Genomic DNA, 22,093 nt, shown 5'->3' with positions numbered 1-22,093 from the left:
CATTATGGGCGTTACCATAGCAACGGGTCAATCAAATGACTTTTGAGGGTGAATAAGAGAAAGAGGCCAACTATTGGCATACATAATCTAGATAACCCTACCCCCCCACACACTCATGCTCCACTACACTCCCCATAAACCCCCCACATATAAACCACCCCGCCCCCCCCCTTATACCCCACACACTCATGTACTATCACAGTCCCCTAAACCCCACCCCTATACCCCCCACACACTCCCCCATAAACACACCCCTACCCCCCATACATACATGTACCACTACAATCCCCTATACACACCCCACATATACACCACCACACTCCCTCATACGCACCCCCTCCTACACCCCACACACTCATGTACTATCACACTCCCCTAAACCCCCACCCCTACACCCCCACACATACACACTCCCCCATACATGCACCCCTACTCCCCATACATTCATGTACCACTACACTCCTCCATACACACCCCATACACACACAGGCACCCCCCATCCTCAACTATCTTGGTCCCGGGCCCCTCTGCCGGGCACCAGGGCACGGACCTGCCCCCCACTGCAGTGGGGTCCAGGTCAGCCCAACCCCGCCCCCAGCGGAGGCCAACCCCCCACCCCCGAGAAGCAGGGGACAGCCCAGGGCACCGGAGCCAGGACCCGCGCCCAGCCCACCCCGCGGTGTCACGGCCACCCGTCACGGAGCCAATACCCGCTGATCCAGCCCCCGCCGCCGACCTCGCCCCACTGCCGCAATGCAACTCCAACCACTGACCCACCCAAGGCCTCCCGCCAGGTCTGGAAACCTAGCCCCTTCAGCAACGAAGCAGCCAAGATCCCCGCCCAGGGGTCCACCCCAGACCCACAGCCACATGAGCCACCCAGCCAGTCCCCAGCCCCGAGCGGAACGAGGTCACACTCTCCCCCCTACACTAGGTGATGGAGCTGATCACAGGAGACCAGAGAGAATCAAATTCTGCTAATTGATCCTTTGAGGAGGCAGACATCATTTCCATGCTGATGTAATCTAATAACAGATTTCTAAACTGCTGGATACACCGATTCTGTTTGCTTTTCCAGTTCACAAGGATAGTTTTCTTTGCGATGCACTGGCTACTGAGGATTGGATTTGAAAAATTAAACCCTATGTTATTTTCACTTAAGTGATTCAATAGGCACAGTTTGGGGTTTGCAGAGATATTACATTTAAACCAGTTTGACAGATCTTTACATACCTGGAGCCAGAATCTCTGGACAGGTGGACAAGACCATAAGGCATGGTAGTAACTGTCAACTGTGTTGTCAGTACAGTGTGAACAGATATGTTATTGTAACAGACCCATCTTGAACATCCTGTGTCCTGTATAATGAGTTCTATGCAGAATTTTGAATTGTATTAGTTGCATGTTTGAATTCTTAGTCATTTTTAATTTGTTTGAGCAGATTTATGACCATTCATTTTGATTGAAGTTAGTGGATAAGTTTGCTTCCCATTTAGAAGTTGGGAGGGAGATGGAATCTTCTATCTTCAATAGTAATCTGTATATTTTGGATAGTAGCTTCGGGGCCTTAAAGGCAGAGTATGTAAGATTTCAAGGTGATTCTTTCCACCACTAGGTGGCAAACACCAGGTCATGAGCAAAACCACAAAACTGCTACCTCCACAAACGACCGCAGGTTGGCAGTAATGAGCAAAACTCACCCCTCACCCCTCCTCCTTGCCAGCTCCAATGAGGGCAGGAATCACTTGTGAGCTGTAGCTCACAGCCGCTCTGCAATAAATGGGTTTATACTCCCCCTACTGGTGGAAAAAAAGTACTTTTTTTTTACCGGTCAGAAAACATTCAAGAAGGGTCTTTGTGATTAATTAAACATGTAATTTGATAACGCATCAAATATGGACAGACTGGAACCTACATGTTTAAAAAACTATCTAATTATGATTGTAGTTATTTTTTTTAGTTAATTTATTTTGAAAATATTGAAAATCTTACATACTCTACTTTTAAGATTTAAGAATTCTGCAGCCCTGATAGGTAGCTGTAAGCTTAGTTGATCAGTGGTGTATTTCTTACCTATAGTAGATTTAATTTGGTGGTATTCTAAGAATTTGGTGCTGCTGAATTCATATCGTGAAGAAATTGCATCATAGACTCCAATGTTAAAAAGGGCAACTTCACAGTAGAAATAAACATGTTTACAGCCTGGTTCAAAAATCCATTTGTGGTTCATAGGTCAGGTTTATCTTCATGACAACTGTGGGGGGAGTGAATTTTTTCCTAACTTTCCCGTTTAAAAGTAATTTAATCTCGAAGTTCAGCATATTGAGGGGCATGTCCTTTTAAATTGATATGGTAACGATTCTTCATTTCAGAAGATATCTCCGGGTTAGCTCGGTTAGATTTTAGCTACAGAAAGCTCGGAGTTCGCTCGATGTCAGTCATCCACCATGACGCTCACAGCCCCCCTCTCAGCTCCACCTCTTTGCCCGTATTTGTATTTTCTGGACAAGACGACAAGCATGACTCTGCCAAGATGGCGATGGTAGGAACCGCCCACCAAGCTTCATTTTAGCTCGTCAGAAACCTATGGGTGACGTCAGTCTACAGGCTATGTCCATCTCTATATACAGTCTATGATTTTAACACCAAATTAATAAAATAATTTATTGCACAGCACACAGGCACAGAGGGGAGGAGGCTGGGACCTGCCCGGATTCCACCTGAAAAGATGTTTTTACCGGCTGTTGTATTTTCTATGTTTCATTTAATTAATTATTTTTAAATTGAGTGTTGATGTGGGTGACCGAGATGTGTAGGTTGTTCGACAGTCATGAAAATACGGAACAAAGTGCGTCCCGTATTGGATCAATCTGTCAATTAAAGGATGATTCCGTATTTTATGGGATGGGTGGCAAACATAGACTATATGGTGGCAACTCTACCTAAAGTAGTTTTTCTCCTGTGCACAAACTTCCTACAAAATCACTGTGTCCCTTTTGTCCTCGGGTAGAAATTCGCCGGAGCACTTCTGTTGTGAGACTGAATATGCAGCATTTTCTGTTTGCAGCTGTGTTTCTTCATGCAGCGCTTTTCTGTATTTGCAGTTCGTTTCTGTATTCAAAGCGCGTTTTTCTTCTTTTGCATTACATTTTTGGAATTACGTTTCCTGCTTGCATTTCTATTCCTAAATGCAGCTGTTTTTCTATATGAAGCGTGTTTGCACCCGTCGGCCACCATACCAAATGCCCCTCTAAACGATCAAATCGAGCTTTGTATTAGTGATGTACAGGTAAATGTGGTGCTTCTCTGCTTTACAAGATCTGTTAAACAACTCACAGCCCCCTCTTTCCAGATGTAAAAAAAGGTAATTTACCTATTACCTACCTCCTTCCAGATGTAAAAAAGGTCACTGCTTTGCAGGTATATTAATGTGTATGGATGTGAACTTATGTGACACACGCACGATTCACTAGTTTTAGACTTTTACACTTTTACAGAACTTTTGAGAAAATCTTGCTGCAATGGGATGGATTAATGCTTTTTTACCTGCTGATCTTCCTCTGCTTCATCTGGCAAAAGACAGCAATCTCAAATGATTGCAGCACTTATTGCAGCTGCAGCAACACGCCGTGAGCCCGAGGCTGCCGGGTCTGTCACAAGCCAGTGCAACAGCACTTAATGGCCCCGACTAATAGAGCTCAGGACCACCTTGTTCTTTTACCACTGTGTTGTGTTGATGGAATTCTGGAAGAGGAAAGTCTGTCATTAAAGCATTTCTGTCTGTGTATTCAAGATCCAGTTTTTGCCATTTTTTCAAATTTGGATGGTGTGGATGGGTGGAGTTATGCAAAATGAAGGGTGTGTACTTTCACTTTTAAAACTTACCTTTTATGCAACAGTATTAACTGTGAGAAGGTTGCTGGTTCGAACCTTGGTTGGGAGGACATTCAAACTGTAACCTGTGTGGAGTTTGCATGTTCTCCCTGTGTATCTGTGGGTTTGTTCCAGATACTCCCACTGTCCAAAGATATTAGGTTGATTTGTTACTGTAAATTGCCCCTAGGAATGACTGAGCATAAATGGTTGTATTAGTGACAATGCCTCGAAGAAAATGGTTAACATCTCAGATGTAAGTTGCTAAGGATTAAAACATCTGCTAAATGACTAGCATAGAAATGTGGAGTCATCCCATTTCAGTCTTCTGACTGCCTTTTGCTGCATGTCTAATTATGCTGCCAGTAGAAACAGTTTTTCATTGTCCTTGAATTTTGTCTCCCTCTCACTGCATGAGCGCTGACTTTTACTTTACTTCTTTGCCGACAGTACACTTTTAAGGCTAGTTGGTCTCCATATCTCTAGATGTAAATAGCTAAATCCTCATCAGCTATGGCATTTATGATGTTAACATTAATCTAAAATTAGAACCCAAAACAAAAGACAAATAGTGTTGTAAAAGAGGGGCTAGTAGGATCCAAAGAGCGGACACTGTCAGAGTACAGAGAGAGGTTTATTGGTTCTCCACAGATCCCTGTGAATTCTTCCAGCGGAACTTCAGAGACTGGCGAGCAGCAGGAGGCAGGCAAGCGAGCGAACGGGCGGGCAGGCAGGCAAAACTGGCAGGTAGCGTCTATGAACTGGCAGGAGGTAGACAGGACAGGTTACAAATCAAAGGTTTGCACAAGCAACGTAAGCAGAGGCCGAGAGCTGTTTTACCTCAGGGCAATCAACAATCTGGCGCTGGATAGCAGGCAGAGCTGGTCTTAAATAGGTTGTTGTTGATTGCTGGAATGTGGATCAGGTGTGCCTCCAGTTCTCAGCTGACCACGCCCATCAGGGAACAGGAATCACCACAGTACCCCCCCCCAACGGGAGCCACCCGGCGACCGGAACTTCTCAGGATGGGCCCGATGGAAATCCCTGACCAGGGAAGGATCCAGGATGAAAGAGCAGGGGACCCAGGCCCGCTCCTCAGGGCCATAACCCTCCCAGTCAACCAAAAACTGGAAGCCCCGGCCGCAACGGCGCACACCCAGAAGCCGTCAGACGGTGTAAGCCGGGCGACCAGCCACAAGCCGGGCGGGAGGAGGGGGCCCAGAAGGAGGGACCAGAGGACTAGAAGACACAGGCTTCAACTGGGAGACATGGGAGGGATGAATCCGCATAGAGCGGGGGTGCTGCAAGCGAACCACTGTGGGATTGATGATCCGCTGGATCTCAAAAGGTCCCAGGTAGCGGGGAGCCAATTACTTGGCGCCAGTTCTCAAGGGAATGTTCTTTGAAGACAACAAGACCTTCTGACCAGGAGCATATCTGGGCCCAGCTGTGCAAGGGCGATCGGCCTGGCGTCGACTCCGTTCCCCAGCCCGAAGTAGAGCAGTCCGAGCTGTCCTCCAGGCCCGACGACAACGGCGGATGTGGTGCTGAACTGATGGAACAGCTACTTCAACCTCTTGGACAGGGAACAGGGGTGTCTGGTACCCAAGAGAGCATTCAAAAAGGAGATAAACCAGAAGCTGAGGATGTGAGGGAGTTGTGAGAGTACTCAACCTCGTCCAGATGGTCACTCCATGATGAAGGGTTGGATTCAGCCACACAACGAAGGACAGTCTCCAGGTCCTGGTTTGCTCTCTCAGCTTGACCGTTAGTCTGGGGGTGGAAACCGGAGGACAAACTGACTGTGGCACCAATGGAGGGACAAAAGGCTTTCCACACCTGTGAAGTGAACTGGGGTCCTCTGTCAGAGACTATCAGTGGGCAATCTATGGAGTTGGAAGACATGGTGCACCAACAGGTCAGCAGTCTCCTTGGCCAAGGGAAGCTTGGGAAGAGCGATAAAATGCACAGCCTTGGAAAAACGGTCCACAATAGTCAGGATGGTGTCTTTACCTTTGGAAACAGATAGGCCGGTAACAAAATCCACTGCAATGGGACAGGGTCTGCTAGGGACAGGCAGAGGACGTAGAAGTCCAGCCGGGGGTTGATGCAATGCCTTACTCCTAGCACAAGTAGTACAGGCAGCCACAAACTCCTGCGCATCCTTCTCCATGGTTGGCCACCAAAACCTGCATCTGATAAGGGAGAGAGTGCGTGAGGAACCAGGATGACAAGCCAAACGGGAGGAGTGACCCACTGGAGGACAAGGGATCGGGCGGTATCGGGAATGAACAGTCGATCCTGGGGACCAGTACCCGGGTCGGGCTGGTGTTGCTGATCTGCTATGACTCTGTTCTCGACCTCCCATGAGACCACAGCCACGACGCAGGAAGCTGGCAGGATGGTTTCCACCACAGAGGTGATGGCTTCAGGGGCAAACTGACGTGAAAGTGAGTCGGGTTTCTGGTTCTTGGAGCCTGGTCTGTACGACAGTGAAATGGAACCGGTTGAAGAATTGAGACCAACGGGCTTGGCGGGGATTCAATTGTTTAGCCGACTGCAAATACTCCAGGTTCCTGTGATCCGTCCAAATAAGGAATGGAACTCTGGATCCCTCCAGCCAGTGCCGCCAGTGCTCTAGAGCCAGTTTGATGGCAAGGAGTTCTCGGTCCCCAACATGATAATTGCGTTCCGTGGGGGAAAGACATCGGGAAAAGTAGGCACAAGGGTGTAGTTTCTGGGTCTCAGGAGATCTCTGGGACAACACGGTTCCTACCCCGGTGTCCGAGGCATCCACTTCCACTACGAATTGGTGGATGGATAAGAACTGGAGCTGAGGTGAACAGTTCCTTAAGCTTGTTGAAAGCCTGGGCCACCGCATCTGACCAGTAAAAGGGAACCGATGGGGAAGTGAGACGTGTTAGGGGGAGAGCTGTACGGCTGAAGTTGCGGATAAAGCGTCGATAAAAGTTTGCAAAACCCAGAAAGCGCTGCAGTTGTTTTACAGAGGTTGGAGTCGGCCAATCCGCAACAGCCTTGATCTTATCTAGGTCAGCTCGGACCTGTCCACGCTCAAAAATATATCCCAGAAACGAGATTGTAGCTTTATGAAAGTCACATTTCTCTGCTTTGACAAACAGGCGGTTCTCCAGCAGTCTCTGCTGTACCTGTCTAACATGTTGCTCATGTTCCGAGGGAGTCCGGGAGAAAATGAGGATGTCATCCAAATAAACAAAACGGTTAATGAGATCTCTCAGCACGTCGTTGACCATGGCCTGAAATACCGCAGGAGCGTTACACAACCCAAATGGCATGACCAGATATTCAAAGTGGCCGAGAGGGGTTCTGAAAGCAGTCTTCCATTCATCACCTTCCTTTATTCACACCAAATGATGTGCGTTGCGGAGGTCCAATTTAGTGAAGATCGTGGCGCCGTGAAGGGAGTTGAATACAGAGTCAAGCAGAGGTAAGGGGTACTTATTCTTTACAGTGATAGCGTTTAAGCCACGATAATCTATACAAGGCCTGAGTGAACCATCCTTCTTTGAGACGAAGAAAAACCCAGCCCCTAGGGGTGACGAAGAGGGCCTGATTAGTCCTGCAGCGAGAGAATCTGAGATATATCTCCATAGCCTCAGTCTCTGGTCGGGAGATGTTTATATAGACGGCTGGTGGGTAATGGTGCCCCCGGGAGCAGATCGATGGAACAGTCATAGGGTCTATGTGGGGGAAGAGCCGAGGTGTTGTCCTTGCTAAAGACCTCCCTTAAGTCATGATAGACTGAAGGAACGGCGGACAGGTCAAGGGGAACAGGTTGGTGGCTGGAAATAAGGGTAGAAAGAACAGCTGAATGAAGGCAGGTGGCATGACAGAAGGAACTCCAGTTAATAATCCTCCCGCTCTGCCAGTCCAGGTGGGGGTTGTGCTGAGCCAGCCAAGGGTGGCCTAAAACCAGAGGGGACTTAGGTGAATCAACAATGAAAAAAGAAATAAGTTCCTGATGATTACCTGAAACAATCATTCTTATAGGAAGGGATTGCTGTGTGATGTGCGTGTGAAGACTGCCATCCAGGGCCTGTTCAGACATGGGGGATGAGAGGGTCTTCAAGCCAATGTAGCGAGCTAGCTAAGGCTCTATCCAAAAAATTGGCCTCTGCACCAGAGTCAACCAAGGCATCAACAGAATGGGGAACATTATTGCAGAACAGGACAGCTGGGATGAGAGTCTTAGAGTGGGGAAATACCTCAGAGAATGTGGTCGTCAGTACCCCCACCGCCACCGACGGCCCTGGTCTTTTGATCGGTTGGGACAGAATGAAATACAATGTCCAGGTAGTCCACAGTAGTAACAGTCACCCGAGGTCCTTCTCTGCTGCTCCTTCGGGGAAACGTGCGCTCTTCCCAGCTGCATAGGCTCCTCTGTGGGAGTGGCTGTGTGAGAGAAGGATGGTACTGCACCAGAGGAATTCTCCTGCTTGTAACTGGATTGGGATCGCCGTTCCCGGTCCCTCTCCCACAGTCGGTTGTCCACACGGATGGCGAGGGAAATTAGTCCCTCCAGGGACTCAGGCATGTCACGGGTTGCCAGTTCATCCTTCACCCGGCTGCTCAGACCATTAGCAAAGACGTCACGGAGAGCGTCATCATTCCACCCTGAATCTGCTGCGGCTGTCCTGAAAATAGCAAAGTTAGCCACACTCGCACTTCCTTGACGGAGGCTGAGGAGACATGTAGCGGACTCCCTGCCTCTTACAGGATGATCAAAAACCTTTTTCATCTCATGGACAAAAGATGAATACGACTGCTGCCTGAAACCCTGTTTGTAGGCTGCTTCAGCCCAATCCAGAGCTCTCCCTTCAAGGAGACCGATCACAAAAGAAATCTTTGATCGGTCCGTGGCGTAGGTGAATGGTTTCTGATTGAATACCAGTGAACATTGAAGCAAGAATCCTCTACATCTGCCTAAATCGGCAGCATACGGCTTGGGATCTGGAATATGTGTCTCTCTTACGGGGTGTGCTGAGTCAGGTTGGTGAGCGGGCGGATCGGGAGCAGGCAGCTGAGTCGGTGCAGGACGGCCCAAGACGGCGACGTGTGTTCTAAGCTGGGTTAGCTGAGAGAGGATCGCATGATAGTTCTGATCCAGAGTTAGCATCATTTGCTCATGTCGAGCGAGATGTGCTGTTAGCGGTGGCTTCCAGGTTCGCGTCCGTCGGATCCATTCAGTGGCCAGATTGTTCTGTTGTAAAAGAGGGGTAGTAGGATCCAAAGAGCGGACACTGTCAGAGTACAGAGAGAGGTTTATTGGTTCTCTACAGATCCCTGTGAATTCTTCCAGCGGAACTTCAGAGACTGGCAGACTGGCGAGCAGCAGGAGGCAGGCAGGCAAGCAGGGGAGCAAGCGAACGGGTGGGCAGGCAGGCAAAACTGGCAGGTAGCGTCTATGAACTGGCAGGCTTTCACTGGCAGGAGGAAGACAGGACAGGTTACAAATCGAAGGTTTGCACAAGCAACGTAAGCAGAGGCCGAGAGCTGTTTTACCTCAGGGCAATCAACAATCTGGCGCTGGATAGCAGGCAGAGCTGGTCTTAAATAGGTTGTTGTTGATTGCTGGAATGTGGATCAGGTGTGCCTCCAGTTCTCAGCTGACCACGCCCACCAGGGAACAGGAATCACCACAAATAGTTTGCAACGCTGACAAGAAAATGCCTTTGACCTGCCAAGACAGCAAAATAATGAGATGCTGGAACAAGGAAGGGACTTGGGCTGCAGCTGGCTCATCTGTGTTCATGTGATCAAGAGACAAGTTGAATTAATTTCATATAAATACATCGCTTAACATTTATTAGCACCGATTAAATGTTGGTTAACTATGTGGCATTGTCCTCTTGCTTGCTCTGGCTGTGTATGAATTTTCAGCCCTGTGACTTTTAAAAGCTCAGCCTCTGGATTTGCTACAGACTCATGATGGGCTCATTACAAGAGTTGGAAATTTTTTTTTTTTTTTTTAATTAAAAATAAAAGATAAGTGCATATGACGCATCATTTTCTGTTTCAGAATTACGCGTTATGATACCCAGGTCAGGTTTTCTGTCTGTCTCACATTTGTAAACGCTTGTGTCCAAACCAAACACTACGCACATGAAGGCCTATTTTTTGGTCTGAAAATATGCTTGAGAACAGAGTAAATATGGCAACAAATACACACACACAGCATATTCAATGACCTGCCCCATAGTGAACATTTGACAAAATAGAATATTTCACTAAGCCAGTTCATTTCAAGCAATTAAAAAAGCAAGGCAACACCCCTTGTATGGAGACCATTCACATCTATAAAAAAAAAAAAAAAAAAAAAAAAAAAAAAAAAAAAAAAAAAAAGGCAGTTCATTTTAATGGCTGATTATTGAATTGCTTTTGCAAATTGCAGCTGCCAAAACTGATGTGCTCAAACAATCAAACCAATTCACTTTAATAGGGGTGTTGTTCTGTTAAAAAAAAAAGAAAAGAAAAATCTAAGGTTCTAGTTTCCAACTGACTCTTTTGGTTGATCAGTTTCTAGCTTTAGAATCTTTGCAAGGTTACCTTCAAAACCTGTGTAGAACCATTACTGTACAGCTTAAAAAGTTGCAAAAACACAAAATTAGAGAAGGCTAACCATTTAATACCCATTTCACTGGAAACTACATCTAGATTTAGAGCAGAGTCATAACATCCTTCAATGATCCCACTTCAGTTGAGACCAAGCGGCAACCTCTGGCGGGAAAAAGTGGAGCATACGGTGGAAATAAGCCAAATGAGAAAAGTTTGTAAACAATCCAATTTATTTCTGCTTTTCTAATACAGGGTAACAGCTTTGTATCTGCTACCCAACTTGTGGTTTCCCACAATATTCATTTGAAGGTGGAGGCCAGGCTTCCAGTTGAACGCAAAAAAAAAAAAAAAAGATGTTTCACTAGGTGGAACCAGTCAGCCTTCATCGTCATTACTTGGATATTTTTGTATAGATGCCATTGTAGACTATGAGTTGTCAGACTGGCCTGCAGTAGTGTTGCAGGCCCAAACTGGATGTACATTCCATATCACCGTGGTGGCATTACTGCTGCCCTGGACCATGGTGTTGAAGAGGTTCCCGAAGATGGTGCCAGGGGTCGTGGCCCAGTTTATGGTGATGATGCTCCTTGGGATCATGGTGAATGCTCAGCTTATGGTCGTGATGATGGTGGTGGTGGTGCCCTGGACCATGGTGGGGGTGGTGGTGGTGCCCTGGACCATGGTGGGGGTGGTGGTGGTGCCCTGGACCATGGTGGGGGTGGTGGTGGTGCCCTGGACCATGGTGGGGATGATGGTGGTGGTAGTGATGATGATGTCCTGGACCATGGTGGTGGTGCCCTGGACCATGGTGGGGATGATGATGGTGCCCTGGACCATGGTGGGGATGATGATGGTGCCCTGGACCATGGTGGGGATGATGATGGTGGTAGTGATGATGATGTCCTGGACCATGGTGGTGGTGCCCTGGACCATGGTGGGGATGATGATGGTGGTGGTGATGATGTCCTGGACCATGGTGAGGATGATGATGGTGCTGCCCTGGACCATGGTGGGGATGATGATGGTGCTGCCCTGGACCATGGTGGGGATGATGATGGTGCTGCCCTGGACCATGGTGGGGATGATGATGGTGGTGGCCCGGACCATGGTGGGGTCCCAACAGATTATAAAAGAATTTGGACAGAGATGGCTTGGTGTGGCCATGACCATGATGGTGGCCATGACCATGATGGTGGCCATGACCAGTAGGGATTTCCAGGAGAAGTTTAAACTTTTTAGATGGATTATGGTGTGACCACTGGAAAGGAACATGATGTTCATGTCCATGATGGTGGTCATGCTTATTGTGATGCAAATGGTCATCTTTGTCAAGAAGCCATCCAACTGTGAAAGAAAAAAGAAAAAAGGCAGTATGAAAAGCCATAATCATGGGCTGACATTTCTGTTCATAAGTTATCTGTAGTGAAATTAAGATTCTTACGCTTTGCTGAAACTAAGTTTAGCTGACTCAATAGAAAGCCCAGCAACAGTCTGAAAGTCAGTTATAATTTGTTATTTATCACAGCAAAGGTAGTCCAAATAGACTTCAGGTGAATTTGAATAAATGGAATATTTAGATTGGATACCTTGTAACAAAGAAGCCAGCAGTCATGACTGCAGCAGTTCTCAGCCACAAATGTCGAGCAGGTCTATGGGTCTAGGTACTCTGATCCCCACAAGAATAACCCCCACCAGATGCTTCAACCAGAAGGCCCTACACCTTCTGCTACAGGATACAGGCTATGCCTTCATTTTTATGTATGTCCTGGTGCTCAGGTGTTATTAATTTTTGACGTTGATGACAAGGTTAGCAGAGGCAGTCAAAGCCAAGCAAATTGTTTCACACAGGTGCTATCACTTGATGCTATTGCCCTGATTGAGAAGGCTAATCTGTCCTGAGGAGAGAAATGATCAATAAGGATAAAGGGGAATCAACTCCAGGTATTGATTATTATAGGCCTAAAATTCAAAGAGAGCTGTCAGAGCTGTCAGAGAGTTTTGGAAAGGGAAGAAAAATTTGAAATTTTGTTGTTATTACATAACAGCAAGTGTGAATACGATAATGTGTAATTACTGATGTATAATAATAAAAAGCTGAAGATGTCACAGAAATTAGTGGCAGCACATTTCAGCAGCTAGCAGATGTGCAGCATTTTTTCCAATCTGATAAAATATAAAAGAAATCCAAAGAAAATTCTTTTTGAAGTGATGAAAATTGCAGAGAAAGAGAGGAACAATTTCATGAAGAATATAATGTGGAAGGAAGTAATGAGTTGTATTGTGCAGAAACCTTCAGTGAAATGTTACAACATTCAGCATGAAGGTCCATTCTTATGATCACTAGGCCACCATTCTGCCTGTATATAGATGTGTGAAAAAAGGCAAAACTTTTCTATTGAAAAGAGGATGTTTAAGGTACTCGCAGAACTACAGAAGAGTTTTGCTATTGGCATAAAAATGCCTTTTTAGAACCATCAGCGAGCAATCAGCAGGATTGCTAAAAGGGAAAGGTTGAACTAAACTGCTGTGAAAATAAAGATAGCTATAAATAATGCAAAAAGCACATATATCGGAATGAGCTGGAGAGTTGGAATGCGTGAAGTAGCACAAATGATGTAGAAGCTTGAAACCATGGTTTTCTCAGCACAAGTGTAACCATTAGGAGAAGAAGTGTTGTTATTTTATATGTTGCAGAATCAGGATTTAAACCTGTGAACTTCCAAGCCACAACTCTTTCTTTAAAAGACTGCAACACCAGAAGACTCAGCAGTACCCTTCCAGTAACATTAGATTTTTTTTTGCCATTGACCTGTTGGTCAACTGAAAAGCGCCACAGACTGAAAAGCACAGAGTTTCTTTTCATTTCTCGTCTTTGGGTGCCATCTAGTGGCCATGCAGAGGAACGCTTTTCTTTTTTTAGTGCTATGAATAGGTACTATTAAGAGGTACTGAGCTGACTTGTCCGTGATCCTGAATTGGATTAAGCGGTTTGAAAAAATGAATGAATGAATGAATGAATGAATGAGCTGACTTGAAATACCGAGGCGCTCCCTTTCTTTTTTTTTAAATGCCTAACAGGCTACATTCATCGATAAATTTGCAAGTTTGTCTATAGTTTAATAGTTGCAGCGCAATAAATATGTTGTCTGTAGTTTTACTGAAAATAAAATTTAAAAAAAAAAATTAAACACGTTGCAACATGAATGTATGTAAAACTTGCTGGTTACTAAACAGCACAGGGTTACATGTAGGAGCATGGCTATTGTGAGATACTGCCAATGTGATACAAAACTGGAAGTTTTCAGAAAAGAAAATGGGAGACATGACCACAATGTACCAGACACTTAGAACTGGGACCTCTGAACCAGCTAAAAAAGTTTGACTTGGTAATAGGTTTCAGATATAACTATGAATTTAAAGTCAGCAGTAAAAATCTGTGTTTTGTTGTTGACATCATTTTAAACAATAATTTGAATCTGCTTGTGTTGTCTGTCAAAATTCCTTTGTTCTGAAATTGTAACATCTTTTCTTGTTTCCCCCCCCCAACAATAATTATGTTGCATTTCGCACTATACTATTCAGGTACTTTGCCACCTCTTAGACTGCTATTTTCAGTCTGTGCAGCACACAGCTGGAGGCAATGAAACAACAGCATCAGATACAGGCTTTTGAACAAACCTCATAACATTAACCATCAAGACACTTCAGATAAAAAGCTAGATAAGAACCTGGGCCTTGTACACCACTATACACTTGTGTCGCGGTGCACCCTGATGAAGCAGTCTGCAGCTTATGCACAAAATGGACCAATTGCTGAGTTGAATTTCTGTTTTCTCTAATCACAAGAGACACTTGAAAAATAAAAAAAACCTTAACTGAAGAAGTTTAAATGTGAAAAAGCTACATATATCTCCTGAATGAAGTTAATAGGTTAATATTTGAATAGATAAAGTGGCAAAATGACAGAATAGAAGTACCGAGTTGACTTGATGTTACAAGGTTACCCCCCTTCTTAAAAGAAAAAAAAAAGCAAAACATCTGAGCTGATACTAACTATGCTATTTTAAATAGTAACACATACAATTCTGGTTAAAGAACACAGCTGGGAGGAATCATTTAACTTGACAAATAGTGAATGAAAGCAGGTTCAATAAAAGTAAAGTTCCACCATGAATTTATGTAAAACTTGTTGGAATTTAAGAAGCACAAGCCAGGATTATATTGAGAAACCTCTCTATGTGTACAGGACTGTTGTAAAATTCTGCCAAACCAGTCATAAAATGGAAGTTGTCAGTATTGATATGGCTGCCATGGACCGGCCACTGGAAACTGGTGCAGAACTCTGAACCTTGTTGAAGCAATTTCCAGCTCATTATGCAAAAACTGACCAATAGCTGAGCTGCATTTTTTCAGTGTCCAATCCACATTTGGTTTGAAGGGCTTTCAGCCAATTGATAGCCTGAATTTATTTTTACAAAGTGCTAAATATCTCCAAATCTACAAACGTTTGCCATGACAAAATTTATTCAAAAGTCAAAGTCTTCATTCTTATGAATGTACTGAAGAGTTTAATATTTAATAGGCTGAAGTGGCGCAAATGCAATGAATTGTATTCACACTGATTAAGTTGCTCCTAAAATGCTTAAATTAAAACACTTATCTTTCCTGCAAAATGTTTGAAACTCTACTCCTCCTTCACCCTTTGCCTCACTTCAACCATTCAAATGTCAAACTCTTCAGCTAATTGAGGAGATATGTGCTATGACTTTTGGTCTTTGAAACATATAAAAATTTTCAAGTTGTCAGGTTTTTGTCAAATTTGCAAATCATTTCCTGTAATTGGACAAATCAGAAAATGCAGCTGATAGATTGGTCCATTTTGAGTACACAAGAACGCATTGGTGTACAAGGGATGGGGATATGCCAGAAGGTGCACATGGAGTACAGCAGTTTGTTCTGTCAAAGTCCTTTGAATTCACCACAAACTTCACGGTTAAAATGTGGCTTGACTGCACATATAACATTACAATGTGCAATGCCTGTTTTGAAGAGTTGTACAACCAAAACAATGTGTTGACTAAAGTTAAAATATTAAACTCTGGGCAATTACAGTTGCATATGATGTTTTTGTTGTTAAAATGCTTCAAATGGAACAAAGTTGTTTTTCCTGCAAAATGTTTGCAACGCTACACCTTTAGTTTCACTTTAACCATTCAAGCATCAAACTCTTCAGCCAATTCAGGAGATTTGTGCTATGACTTTGTGCTGTCTGCACAAATAAGATATATCCTGTCCAATGTCTGTCCTCAAAAGTTGTGCAATTAATGCAAAGGGTTAGTTCAAAGTAAAAAAGAAACAAAACAAAACAAAACAAAACAAAAAAAAAAACAACGCAGAAATGACAGTAAAATATTACAGTTTCGTTGTTATAATGCTTCAAATAAAAAACCATTGCTTCTGCCATAATGTCACGGCGAGGTGTGCTGATGTAGTGGTTAAAGAAATGAGCTCTTCTTCAGATGTTTGTGGGTTTGAATCCCGATGTGTTGTGCTGCTTCACCAAAGCTATTGCATATAATTCATGCAGCATAAAAGGGCATTCGCATTTTCTAGTTAATAAATTCTCATTCCTATCTGACTACTCTATTAATTGATCAAAGAACACAGTTCTACCCACTGACTGCAGGTTTCAAAATCCACCCAACACTAACTAACAATCAGGTAATATTAAATACTTAGGTATACATATTGCCTTCAGGCTCTCAGAATTAATAAAATGTAATTACACTAACCTTCTTAAGATGATAGAAGACAATCTCACTCGCTGGAAGTCACTCCCCATTTCACTTATGGGGATGGTTCTGCCAAAATCAACTACCTGTTCTCTATGATTCCTATGAAACCTCCCTCCACCTGGTTCAAGTAACTAGAATCACACACTTCCAAATTGCTCTAGAAGAATAAACAATCCCAGAGGCTGGAGTCCCTTGGGGATGGACCAGGGATTCGGGACGGTCAGGGGTTGGCCTGGGCTGGGTGGTTGGGTTGCTTTTGTGTGGGCTGCGTGGGGGGCTGGGGCCCCTGGGACTGGGGGCTGCCATCCTCTGGGATGGGGGGGCCCTGCCTGGGCCTGAGGGGGCTTGGTCGCTCGGACCATGCCCTTGGGGTCATGCTGCTATGGTACCTGGTGGGTTCCCTGGGGATTATGATGTGTCTGTAGGGGGATGGGGGTTGAGGTTGGGTGTGGGTTGGAAGGGAGAGGGAGGGTTAGTGGGAGGGGGGATAGGAGGGAGCATTGGGGTGTTGGGGCTTGGGAGAGAGAGGGAGGGCTTGGGGGAAAGGGTTGGCAGCAGAGGAGGGGGTGGACGGGAGAGAGGGGGGGGGGGGGGCGGGGGGGGCAGGAGGGAGAGGGATGGTTGGGAGTGGCTGATGTTTTGTGTGACCCACGCTTCGACACCCGGTGCCCGCCGGGCCTGCTTGCCGTCGCCCTGTGCTACATGGTGCCCCTGCCTCGTCACGCCGGGAGGCACCTGCCTGGAGGCTTCCTTTGCTCTAGGCTCAGGGGACGGCAGCTCTCTCTGCTTTGGCTGCCTGGGGGCCTTGGGCTCCTCCCTGACGCCTCGTGTCGTGGTCGTGCTCCCCTTACAAGCACTCAGCTGATCTTTGATTGCGTGATCACAGATTGAATACTCTCACGTGCATGCCCACAAAGCGCTCTTCTTCTTCCCATCTGCTTCCTACTAAATGTGGCTGATGATTCTCTGCAGGTGTGTTTGATAACAGTTGGTATTGCAATTGTTATTTTATTTATTCATTTTTTTTTTTTTGTTTTACATATTGTCACTGTTCTACTTATAGCTTGTTGTATTGCAGTACTGTAGTAGTTTATATTGTTTTGCGAATATTGTGACTTTAGCACCTTAGACACGCCCTTCTTTTCTCTCTCTCTTTTTCTCTCCCTTCAACCTGTTTTTTACCTCTTCCCCTGCCTGGTCCAGCACGGCCACATCAAGACTGATGAAGATTACAAAAAAAAGAAAAAAGAAGAAGAATAAAAATATTCAGATTATCAAGGGCAGCTATATACATGAGATGTCTCCCTTTACAGAGCAAATCTGTCTTGTTAGTACGAGGTCACTTAAGGGTTAAAGTTACGTGGTCAGCTCACAGGGTGTGTAGGGTTAGTAAACTTATACAGTCATGAAGAGAATTGGTCGACAGGTGGGCTACAGTGATGTGGGATCTAGGTTTTATTTCTGAGTGGCATGTGCATGATTGACTGGAAACCACACACCATCCTGCACACCAACTTACCCCTCCCACCTTTCCATAAATAAAGACAAGATGAAAGGATCTGATCAGTCTCCAGCCTTTTATTTACATCATACTCTGACTGGCTTTAAGAAGTGCTCTGGCTGGCACCCCAGTGTGAACCTGGTGATAATTCCAGAACCAGAACCTCACAGTCCCTCCAGAACACAACCTTTGATCTTTCAAGCACACAGCTAAAGTAAATGATTACACTCTGATGGATGTTCTAAAAAGGCATTTCTATGTCAATAGCAAAACTCTTCAGTAGTTCTGCCTGTACCTTGAACATCCGCTTTTCAATAGAAAGGTTTTACCTTTTTCCAAACATGTGTATCTGGGCAAAATGGTGGCCTAGTGGCTATGAGAATGGGCCTTTGCCCTGGATGTTGTAGATTTGAATCCAAAAAGTAACATTTCACCAAATATTTCCACACAGTACAACTTATCACCTCCTTCTACATTTTATTCTTTAATCTATTATTCCTCTCTCTCTGCAATTTTCAGCACTGCAGAAAATGTTTCCTTCAGATTTCTTTTTTACTTTATCAGATTGGAAAAAATGCTGCATATCTGCTAGCTGCTGGAATGTGTGTGGTGGAAAATACTCTGGTCTTGAGAAGTTGTAATACATCTAAGAGTCAACTGTCTTCTTACAATGAACATTTTATTATAAACTAATACAAGCACACGCTGGAGCTTGGAGAGAGAACTCTCTCTGCAGATGCTGAAGTAACACCCGATTATAAACCATGCTTAACTCCTCCTAGTTGCTGGGCAGACCACAGAAAACAATCATTCTCTCCTCCGAAGCTAAACTGAGCTCACTAAGCATCAATCACTCACTATATTACTTTATTACCTTTAACCTTTAGACAACTGGTCAACCAAGCAGTTGACAAAAACAGATGCCCTGCAGGAAACTCTTCCTGTCTCAGACTTTGTCTGCACATTCCAGACAAGGATCATATAACTTAAAGAAAGCTTTGTGCATAGACACAACACACAGCAGGATCACAGCAAATCAATGCATATATGTCTAATACTTAATACAAACCAAACTCATAATAATTTCTCCAACACTCTCCCTCCTCTTGGTCCTACAGGACCAACAATAAGAAGAGAAATTGTTATCAGAACGCAAAAATACATACAGAAGACAACATTCTCAAAACATCAGGAGCCTCATGCCTGTCGGGTTTTAAAAGAATCTTTCAGAAATTACAATAGTGAGGAGCTATTTGCTTCAGCTTCAAAATCTGAGTCTAACAATAAATGTAAGAAAAGTGGAAACAAATCATTCCTCTTCGGGGGTGACAGAGGTGTAGTGAAGACACTGTCGGCGTTCTGGTGGGACTTGGCATATCACAGTGGCAGTGGAGCGCTTCTTTCACTGATCTTGCTTGAGAGCGAAGGCTGGTCTTCAGGTGTGAGAGTAGACTATCTCACTTACCCACGCAACCACAGGGATTATTCTGCCCTTTGTTGGGTGGTGCGTTATTCTTCTGTAATTTCAGACTGAAGAGCTTCAGGAGGTTCAAGCAAGCTGTAGTGCCAAGCAGCTCACTCTGCGACCTTTACCGCTGTCTGGGTCGTCAGGAAAACCTGAAATGGCCTAAACCATCGATGTTGGTTCCAGCGCTGATGTTTAAAGCTTCTTATCAGGACAAAATCTCCAGGCTGAAGTGAATAGAGCTGCGTAGATGCTGATTCATGAAGGGCAGCTTTCACCTGTGTGCAAATGCCTGAAAAGGGTTCTTATGAGGTTAGGACAGTATGTTAAAACATTACTTTCACACAGAGCTGTGTTTGAACAGGCAGTCTTGGAAGGAACCATGCCCGCTTGGGTGAGGGTCCTGCAAAAAGAATCACAAAAAGGCCCATGTTTCCATGTTACGCATGCGCATGTACATCAGAACCAGAAAAAGTACTTTTGGTCCAAGGAAGACCTGAAAAGAGAGCCAGAAGGAAATTTCCCCGTCTGCAACCTGTGGGAGGCAAACATTCAGGAAAATGGCATCCAGAAAGTCATTCATAAGAGAGCGCCAAAACATGGACTTGTTTTCAGCTAAAGAGTAAGCTCAAGTAACGAGAACTGAGACGGGAGAGCTGCAGCCTCCACCGCGTCACAGTCAGAGCAAACAGCATCAAAAGGAAAATCAAGTCAGGGTCAACTAGAGGTCGGTCAGGGGCCAGGCCTGGGGGGTGCAGAGGATAGTCAGTTTCAGCTAAACAGTCAAAGAGTAAATCATGAACAATACAAAGCAACAGTTAGGGCCACTCAGTTATCTGGTAGGTAAGCATTCAAAGTAACCAAATTCATTTAATTAATTATTGCAAAGTTCCTATCAGGTAGTCTCATCTTAACCAACAACCAGAAAAATCCTCTAGTACTGCATAGCAGGACATGTGTTAAACTGGACTCCCAGCAGTCTGACCAACACTTATCCATGCTGGAACTTCCTTTCTGATTTACTGCTCGTGTTGTTTATGTCATGTCTGCTAAATGACAGAAGCAGAACCACACTGAAGAATCTCTGCATATATTAAATAAAGCTCATTCAGAACTGTTGATTTAATCAGCAATGTAGTCTAGTTTAGTCTCATGGTTTACTCTGGTTTGTCTCTCCCAGACTCCAACAGACCCATTCAGGAGCAACACACACAAAACTGAGATCATGATAAGACTGGCTTTCTATTCCAAATATATTGTAAACATAAGCATAAGCATAAAGCAACAAGATGTAAAACCATCTTTAACAGCTGGACTTCAGGTACTGAACAGCCAGAGACCTTCAGGTCATAATAAAGCTGTTTGTTTTCTATCTACATTTGAACTAAAGCAGCATTTAGAAACAAACTTCTAATACTGATGGCAAAACTGTTTTCATCTACAACAACACGACGCACACATGTACGTGCACACACTCTTTTCATCACTTCCCTCTCTCATACATTTTTTTTTCTTACTGCAGTAAATTAGATTTTACACAAACAATTCACTTCAACAGTTGGATGAATGCATGTGAATGGGTCGTGCCCCCACGTTTGTCTACCCCCACACAAGCTTCTAGGCTCTCCTGCGAGAGTCCGGTGTGGCTTCACAAGACGTGGTTTTAATTCTCCACACAATCAGTCCAATCAAGTTTAACACAGGAAATTTTACACAACCACCCCAGTTTCCCCTCACATGAAGACAGAGATTTCAACTTCTTAATGGTGCTGTACATCAACCTCCTACTGCAAAGGAACTAGTTCTGTTTGCAGCGGATGTACACAGAGGGTCAATCCCACACCTTTGTAGAATTATCAGGCAAAATTCTCAATGTCTCCAGAAACCAGCCCACACAGTTTCTTCTCTGTTCCTCCTCACTAAAGATGGCTATCCTCTCAGTTTTCTAACTCAAGGTTGACCTGGTCTTGCTTCTCGAGCTCACAGGACTTACTGACTAATTTACTGGTCTCGGTCTTGTAACTCACAAGATTTACTGGTCTGGTCTTGCTACGTCTAGCTCACAGCACTTACGACTTGGTCTTGTTACTCGCGATTTTTAACTTAAACTTTAACCTAAACATAACTTAAACTCACAGGATTTTATTTATGACGTCAACCTGATCTCGTCTTAAGTTATTCTCTTATCCCTTGAGTTATTCTTTCGATGAGGAGGTGAGGAGGAGAATCCCTGTCACAATGAGAATAATGAAGACAATTGACCACAAAACAGAAAAATATTGTGATTATTAATTAAGATATTGATTATTAATTTGTGATAAATTTCTAGTAATGTTTGACTCCAGTTTGAGTCTGAAAATTAATGTAAATTTAAAATAACACTTCTCACCATTGTCTTTTCACACTGGTTCAGAAGGAGTCCTGGCGTAGTCGACCACGGGTGGGAGAAAGACGTCCTGTCCTCTGAAATTCTGTAATTGAGGTTCTTAGGATGAATCTGTGGATTCAGGTGGCCAACCCGTCTATCCCCAACCTGGGCGGACTGACGCAGGATCCCGGACAAGCCCCCAAAAACTGTGGTGGAAAATACTCTGGTCTTGAGAAGTTGTAATACATCTAAGAGTCAACTGTCTTCTTACAATGAACATTTTATTATAAACTAATACAAGCACACGCTGGAGCTTGGAGAGAGAACTCTCTCTGCAGATGCTGAAGTAACACCCGATTATAAACCATGCTTAACTCCTCCTAGTTGCTGGGCAGACCACAGAAAACAATCATTCTCTCCTCCGAAGCTAAACTGAGCTCACTAAGCATCAATCACTCACTATATTACTTTATTACCTTTAACCTTTAGACAACTGG

This window comes from Telmatherina bonti, assembly GCF_933228915.1.
Source record: "Telmatherina bonti genome assembly, chromosome: 2".
In the NCBI taxonomy this organism is placed as follows: domain Eukaryota; kingdom Metazoa; phylum Chordata; class Actinopteri; order Atheriniformes; family Telmatherinidae; genus Telmatherina; species Telmatherina bonti.
Note: the sequence above shows the minus strand (reverse complement) of the source record.